Raw genomic sequence first — 8,494 nt, forward strand, 5'->3', positions numbered from 1 at the left:
CTGCAAGCAACTAAATTAGTAGAGGAGAAGAATAAATGGTAGATTTGGGGATTTCAGTGTAGAATCAAGTATCTGGTGGAGTCAGGCAGGGCCTGTGTCGTCGAACATGTTCACAACTCTTAGGGCAAAGGAAGTGAAGAGTGAGGAGAAAAGTTTGCTGATACTGCTAACCTTAGAGTTCTAAAGATAAGGGCTGTATCAAAGAAGGATGTCATGAGAAGGAATGGAGCACAAACAGGCAGCTGAAATTCTGTGTAGGCAAATATAAAGGAAAACACATGGGAAGAACAATCCTAGATTTACACATAAAGGCCTCTGGATTGATTGTTTTTGACAAGGTGTGAGGTCTTGGTGTTATAGTGGAGCTATGTAAATGTCAGTTCAATGTACAGCAGCAGTGAGCAAACAAGGGCACAGAACAACATAGCACTGGAAGGGAGTAGAAGGCTAAAAAGCATCATTATTTCACTGCACAGTTCTGTAGTGTTCCCCAGCTTGTCCCTACCACGCATGGTCCTTGTCAGTGATGGAGCAGAATAGTTCAGTGGAAAGGACCTACAATGATCAGTTTGTTCCCCCATCTGACCACATCCAAGCTAACCAAAAGCTGAAGCATGTTATTAAGAGTATTGTCCAAATACCTCCTGACACTGACAGGCATGGAACACTGACCACATCTCCAGGAAACCTGTTAAAGTGTTTGACCGCTGTCTTGGTAAAGAAGTGTTTCCTAATGTCATGTCTGAATCTCCCTGGTGCAACTTTGAACCATTTCCATGTGACCTGTCACTGGATACCAGGGGAGAAGACATCAGCGCTTCCCCCTCCTTTTCTCCTTCACAGGAAGCTGTAGAGAGCAATGAGGTCACCCCTCAAGCTCTCCAAATTAGGCAAACCCAGAGTCCTTAGCTGCTCCTTATAGGACATGCCTTCCAGTCCTTTCACCAGTGTTGTTGCCCTCCTCTGGATGTGTTCAAAGACCTTCACATCCACTGAATCTGTGGGGCCCAGATCTTCACAGAATATTCAAAGTGAAGTTGCACCCACACTGAAAGCAGCAGAGCAGGATTATCACCTCTTTCGACCATCTGGCAGTGCTGTGTCTGATGCACCTCAGAATGCATCAGATGCATCCTCAGGATGCAATAGGATGCAACCTCAGGATGAGGTTTGCCCTCTTGGTTACCAGGGCACACTGCTGACTCATACTGAGCCCGCTGCCAGTCAGCACCCCCAGGTCTCTTTTTCCAGGTCTGATCTCCAGCCACTCTTCTCCCAGTTTATACTTTTGTCCAGTACTACTCTGTACCAGGTGCTGAATACAGTATTTATTTTTGTAAAATTTCATGCAACTGATTATTACCCAAGTGCTAAGGGGGTTTTGGTCAGAAACTCAAAGGTATAGAAGGTGGTGGTATAGATGAAATAAAGAATACATTCTAAATACTTGACTTCTTCAGAGTTGAAAACCTGTAATGTACACAAAGGTTTACGAAATGTTAAATGGCACGCAGAAAAGAGAAGAGGAAACTCTCTTCTGGTACAAATACCAGAGGGTTTGCAATTACACTAATAGTGGCTCAGGCCAGATTATCTCTCCAAGGAGCTCACACCCAGGTTTTATACAGTCTCATGAAACAGGTGGGTAAGGTCATAAGAGAAAGGTCTGCTAAAGACTGCACAACAGCTCACCATCTCTGGCTCAGGAAGCTTCTAGAAGAGTGTCACATCATGCTTGCTCTCTTTATATGCCTGTGTTAACAGTTCATGGTAGGGTACTTGGGACCTCTGTTAAGGTACATACATTTATTCTTCAGTCAGAAATAATGTTTGTACTGAATGTACAGATGAGTGGTTGCGTGGTGTTTCTCTTTTCTCCTGTAAAGTAAGATACGCAGGCATACCCAGAAATGCCGAGGCAGTGGAAAGAATTAAAAAGCTTATTTAGAAGGCCGGAATATGAAAAATTTACAAAATCCCTGACAGTGTGGTTTATGCACCAGGCCCCAGAGAGAAAAAGGCAAACCTCCTGTTTGCTCCCCAGATTTATCATTCCTGCCCCCCTGATTCTCTCTGGTTCACAATGGCCCTGTAGCATTTCTGTACATTATGTCTCTCCTCTCACGTATCAGACAGAGGCTGAGAACTTCACTTGCTATGTGGAGGGGGCAAGAAAGCATTGAAACTGCCTTTGAGAAAGAGTTAGCTTTTAGGCAGGAAGCCTTCCTAAAGTGGGAACAGAGTTACTAGTTTTCCAGGTAGAAATTCTTCTGAAAAGCACTACACCAGCTGAGAAATGTTATGTGCTGGCTGCTTTAGCCTCTCCAGATACAGTCAAGTAAGATGGTATTGGTCTTCTTGAAGTCCCTTTGGCAGCCTGAGAAGGAAGTCCTGTGCCTTTGTGCTCTGTACTGCTCCAGCTGGTTCTGTCTCTGGTGGAACTCTCAGGCTAGTTCTTGTGAGGGTCTTCTGTGATGAGAGGCTGAGGGAGCTGAGGGTGTTTAGTCTGGAGAAGAGGAGACTCAGGGGTGACCTCATCACTCTCTCCAGCTCCCTGAGAGGAGGTTGTAGCCAGGTGGGGGTCGGTCTCTTGTCCCAGGCAATCAACAGTAGGACAAGAGGGCTTAAGCTGTGCCAGGGGAGGTTTAGGTTGGATATTAGAAAGAAGTTCTTTCCAGAGAGAGTGATCAGGCATTGGAATGGCCTGCCCAGAGAGGTGGTGGATTCACCATCCCTGGAGGTTTTTAAGATGAGGTTGGATGTGGCACTGAGGGCCATGATCTGGTAATCACAGTGGGGTTGGATCAAGGGTTGGACTTGATGATCTCGGAGGTCTCTTCCAACCCAGTTAATTCTATGATTCTGGGGCAAGATAAGCATCAATAGTTCTTGGAAGAACCCAGATAAGTAGGTGTCTCATATTTGCAGTTCATCCAGTTCAGTGAACACTAAAACACTGAATGTAACCATGTTTTGGGACTGCATGTGTATTGAGATGGAAACAGATCCTATATTCCTTGCCCCAGTTCCATCCCACTTCTGTTGTCTGTCCCGTGCTGCTCATCTTAGGATGGAAATGGGAAACCTAAAACAGATTCAGAGGAACACAACACTGAAAGGTTCTAAAAATGCTTCCGACCCATCAGTTGGGCACCAGTGAATACCCAGGAGAAAGGTAAAATATACAGTGCATATACACTCTTAAAGTAGTCCCCAGCTCCCAGCACAGGGTCTTCCAGAGCCTGAAGCATCCGTGAAGTTAGAAGCTGGATTTTATTCCATGGATTTGCCTGATCTGACTTGCATGGCAGATTTACTTTCTTGCTAATCCAACCTGGTGTCACACTTTGAGTTTGTCCCTGGCACAGCTGGGCTGAGAGCAAGACAGGAGTGCTGCTCAGCTCCACGGCATTTGGCAACATCTCTTCCTGTGTTTCTTTGGCAACATGTGTGTTCCTGTCTGTCATTCCCTCCATGCCTGCAAGGAGCACTGCCTCCTCTGCTCTCACTTGGGAGTGGGGCAATGAAGCATTTTTCAGTTTCCCATCCCAGAGCATGCCTGGGGAGGAGGGCTGTGCCTTTGCTTTGAACCATGGGCACCCTGGAAGGTCTCAGCCTCCTGATGTGCTTGTGGATGTGCTGAACAGCATGAAGCGCTGTGGCACAGGTGACAGTGACACGTCATGAGTGTAAACCTGTGCCAAAAAACGGAGCTAAAAACCTTAACAGGGGAAAGACAAAACCAAACAAAAAAAACTCCAACCCTGAACCCTCAGAAGGGAACAGTAAAAGGATATTGTGTTCTGTGAAACAGGATCCAGCAGGGATTGTCCATGGATGAGCAGCTGCAAAGTGGCACTCAGAGATTTTGCTCAGAGGGTCACTATATCACAGGAGATCAGAGTAAAGCCACTGCACTGGAAAAGGTCTAAAACTGTTTCCAGGGAAAGCTAAGCACTTTTCCTGCTGACTCCTCAGACAGTACTGTGAGAATAGCTAATGCTGCTTGATTCTATTGCAAATTGTCAATTCTCTGTCCGTTAGTAAATTTTCGCCTGTATTGCAAGAATAATTCCGTGCACTGTCTCATCTTCTTCACATTGACAGTTTTGCTATACCACTATTGAATTAGCCCTAACAGGATTATTTTCTCCCAGATTCATCTTCCTTAAAATAATTCTGGAAAAGCTTTGGAAATCATGTGGACATAGTTTCCAGCACCTAAGTGTTCTCAACAGAAGATATAACTTCTTTTTTCGGCATGGATATGCTTATGTTATGATGATGACAACTCTGTTAATAAATTATTCCATTTGATAACATAAGAAACAAGGGCAAAAATCAGAAGTCTATCAAGAGTTTTTAAGAAGAGGGCAAATAACAAATGCATTGCAGATTTTCTTTTAACTTTCCTGTATGATACATTCTCTTGAAGTGTAAACATGTTTTAAGAACAGTACGTGGGGAAATTTTGAATATGAGCTCTGCAAAGAGGGAAAAGAAAGCTGTCAGGTGTTTTAAAGAGATTTTTTAAATGTCATTATATATAGTGAAATAGGTGTATCCAAACCTCACCTCTAAATTTTTGGAATAAAATCACAACAATCTTTGGCATATAAAAACAAAGATGAAATGTAGTTTTATTTCTGGTGACAAAAAAAACCCCAATATCCTTCAAATTATTTCTTACACGAATGGAAGTCATAACATGAAACAAATCATTATCATTTATCCTTGAGTTATGAAGTGGAAATAAAAGACAACTGAAAGAATTGAGCCAATCTCTGTCTCAGGACACATCACCAGAACTTCACTGAAGTGACAGCTGTAACTGTAGGCTGAATTAGACCCCAAATACAAGGCTTTAACAATATAGATTCTATACACTCTAGCTTTGTATTAATAGCAATTGTATCTGGTGTAATTCTTTTGTATTTCATGTGTACAGTTGCTCTTCCATAGTTCCAAAACAGATTAAAGCAAATCTCGCAAAAGTAGATATAGTTGATGAACTCAGTCTCTTTCACCTTCATCAATGCTTCTACCTCTGTATTCTCTGACACCTAATTAAAAGATTATTTTATTCATATGTTTGGTTATTGAAAATCACAATACGAAAAAAAAATGTATTTATGGAGGCGAATGCTCTCCAAAGTCTTCAGAAAAGGTTTTTATTATTCATTCATGGTTATCATTATTATTCAAAGCATTATTATTTTATCATTCGCATATTAGAGTTACTGAATAGTTAAAACATCTGATGGATAATTTATGAGTGAAAAAGGAGGACCTCCCTGTTTATTAAGAAGGTCACACATGCAGACAGAATCCTATAAATCTTAAATGATAATTCAAGACAAAGAAAAACTTGTATTTGTTATGTCATTTTAATGAACAAGGCTTACATTCAGATTATCCTTGGATGCACACAACAACTGCAGATAATGTGATTTTTATTAAGGTTCTATGACAATGACACTGCTAAAATTCACAACTTCTAACAGGCAGCAGAAAGAAAGAGGATCACCACTGTGCAGGATTATCCTACTCAAGCAGGCAAATGCTGCAGATTTCAGTGCTCCTTCCTCAGTCAAACTTTGTTAACGTTGTGATTCAGTGGAGAATCAGCAGAGTTAGGTCAGTGCAATGGGCTGGTCAGCACACTGAACTTCAGCTTTTAACTGCAGATGGACTGCTCTCAGAGGTGAACACCTGGGAATAAAGTTTGAGACCCATGGCCCAGTACCAATGCTTCAGGTGATTGAGGGGATGTTAGGTGGAAAGGGTGGGCAGGCACCATACTCTGTGCAGTTACAAATACTGTCAGCCCCACCCACAGATTCACAGGAAGGCTCAGGAGGTTTCTGAGTCCTGTGCATGCCAAGAGGTGCACTCATGGCTGTAGCCCAGGGAGAAGGATCATCTCTTGAGCTGCTTCTTTTCTCAAACAGCTGAGTAGCGAGAGGGTGTTAGCGTGGCACCATCAGGTGGGCTGGGCCACCTGGAAGGGAGTCTTCACAAGGGCGACAGGAGGTCTCCAGAACTGTTTGGTAACTTGAGGCTCCGTGGTAAAAATCTTTCCATCAGTTCCCAGGAATGCTTACAGGCAGGTGCAGACAGATGAGCTCCGATCTGAGGGGGTGGATGCTCTGGATGGTAAGACGCCCTGGGGTGTGCAGGTGGGTAGTTTGCACACAAGAGCCATGGTCTCTAGGACATGCTTTATTTTTCCCCTTTGAGTGCCTTGGAAACTGCATGTGGGTAGTAACACCTCCTTAAATTTTTATCCAGAAAAGTATTTGCAGTGCTTCAGTCTGATGTGAGTTCCCCTAGCAGTCTGAGAGACTATTTATGCTTCTAATGTGGAGCCCTAACTGGTGTGAATGATTTGTTTTGCTTTGTTTTGTATCCTCTGTTAGAGAAAGACTAGTGTACAAGCTGTAAACTGAATTTAAGATGCACTTGGAGCAGCAAACTGTTCTGCCCAAAAACTGCCTAAATCCAACAGGTTTAATTAGATCAGATTGCTCAGGGCCAGGCCCAGTTAAGTCTTGACCTCCTCTAAGGATGAAAATCTGACAACATGTTTGGGCAATCTACGTCAGTATTTAGCTACCTTCATGGCAAAAAAATATTTCCTGCCACCTAATCAGAATTTTCTATGTTCTTACTTGTGTCCATTGCTTCTTGTCCTTTTGTTGTAGTTGGTTGAGAAAAGTCTGGATTTATCCTCTCTAAAACCTCTGATTAGATAGTTTAAGTGATCAGAGAGGGTCCTCCTTTTGTTTCTCTTTCCCAAGATGAACTGTTCCTGTTTCCAGAGCCTTCCCTTGTACATCATGTATTCCAACTCCTGACCATCTTGGTGGCCTCCGGAGGATTGCTCCAGTCTGTCAATGTCCTTTTTGTACTGGGGAAACCAGAACTAGACACAACCCTCCAAATGCAGTATTGCAAGTGCTAAAGAAAGGGAAGGATCACTCTACTGGACCTGCCAGTTACTCATGCACCAACACAGATCTGGATGCAGCTGACCCTCTTTGCTGCCAGGACAGGCTGCTGGTTAATGTTTGACTTGCTGTCCACAAGGACACTAAGATTTTCTCTGCAGAATTGCTTCCCTGACAGTCAGCCCCAGCCTGGGGGGTTATTGTTCCTTGGGGTTACTCCATCCGAGAAGCAAGACAGAGTTTTCTCCTGTCAGACTTCACCAGGCTCCTGTAGCTCATTTCTCCAGGCTCCTCTGAAGAGTGGTCTTTACCTGCAGTGAGTTGTCCACTCCTCCCAGTTTGGTGTCATTCGCAGCTCTGGTGACAGAAGACAAGGCCTCAGCATTGTGGTCACTGATGAAGACATGCAACAGTTTTTGTGGCAATCTTGATACCTGAAGGATGTTGCTGGCTACCAGTCACCACCAGTTTCTACCCACTGCATTGTTCACTTATCCAGTCCATATCTCACCCATTTGGTGGCTCGGACTCTGTCAAAGAGTAGAGACTGTGTCAAAGGCAGTATAAAGTCAAAGTACACAACATCCTCTGCCTTGTGCATGGCACTGGTCTCCTCACCATGGAAAATCATGAGGAGAAGCAACCTTGAGTAAAGTTCCTCTGAAGGATTAGTGTCGCTGAGAAGGCAGAAGGTTTGTTTAAACAGCTGTGGTTGAACAAATCACAGTTTACGGTCACAGTGGCTTGACAGAAGTGTGTGAAATGATTCATCACAGGATATTGGTGTTTTGGGGTGCAGGGCTCATGGTAGTTCACAAGATCTCTTGGAAGATCAGGAGAACCTGGGACAGAAAAGATGATAATTAAATAATTTGATTGGTTAGGTGTTGGGAGTAACCTGGATGAGGATGAGGAGTTTAGAAGGTGGAAAGAAAATACTTCTGGCAACATAGGCCAGACAGCTTCAGACATACAGACTGTTTGTTAGATTGTGAGCTCTCTCTCCTGCTGGGGGAGAGCAGGTTTCTCTGACTGGCCAATGTCCAGTCAGGGACAGTTAGTTTTCCCAATTAAGAGCTTAGTAGTTATCTAGAAGTTGCATGTATCCCCCCTATTAAGTATATCAATCTTAAATCCTATCCAATGCCCTGTCCAAGTTTATATGTACCTATCCCCTTTTTCCAGAACCTTCCTTATCTGTATATAAAACCCATACATTTTGTAGAATAAAGTTAGATCAGCCTTAGCACCCACAGCTGGTGTCTCTGCGTGATTGACCTCTGAGCTCGGCCGAAACACCACCGGGCACAATGAGAAAAACCACAGCTCAGCTGTGAACCCGCTGGTCCAGAGAAGATCCCCGAAACCCCAAACTGTGATAGATTGGTAGTAGAGGATGTCTGATGCTGTCTGGCCTATGTTGCCAGAAGTATTTTCTTTCCACCTTCTAAACTCCTTATCCTCATCCAGGTTACTCCCAACAGTTAGATAACTGGTAACTCACTGAGTGCAGACTTCATAACTGCACTGTCACCTGCGAACTG

This window comes from Empidonax traillii, unplaced genomic scaffold (assembly GCF_003031625.1).
Source record: "Empidonax traillii isolate 1590-97213 ecotype Southwest subspecies unplaced genomic scaffold, ASM303162v1 scaffold2:size4533513, whole genome shotgun sequence".
In the NCBI taxonomy this organism is placed as follows: domain Eukaryota; kingdom Metazoa; phylum Chordata; class Aves; order Passeriformes; family Tyrannidae; genus Empidonax; species Empidonax traillii.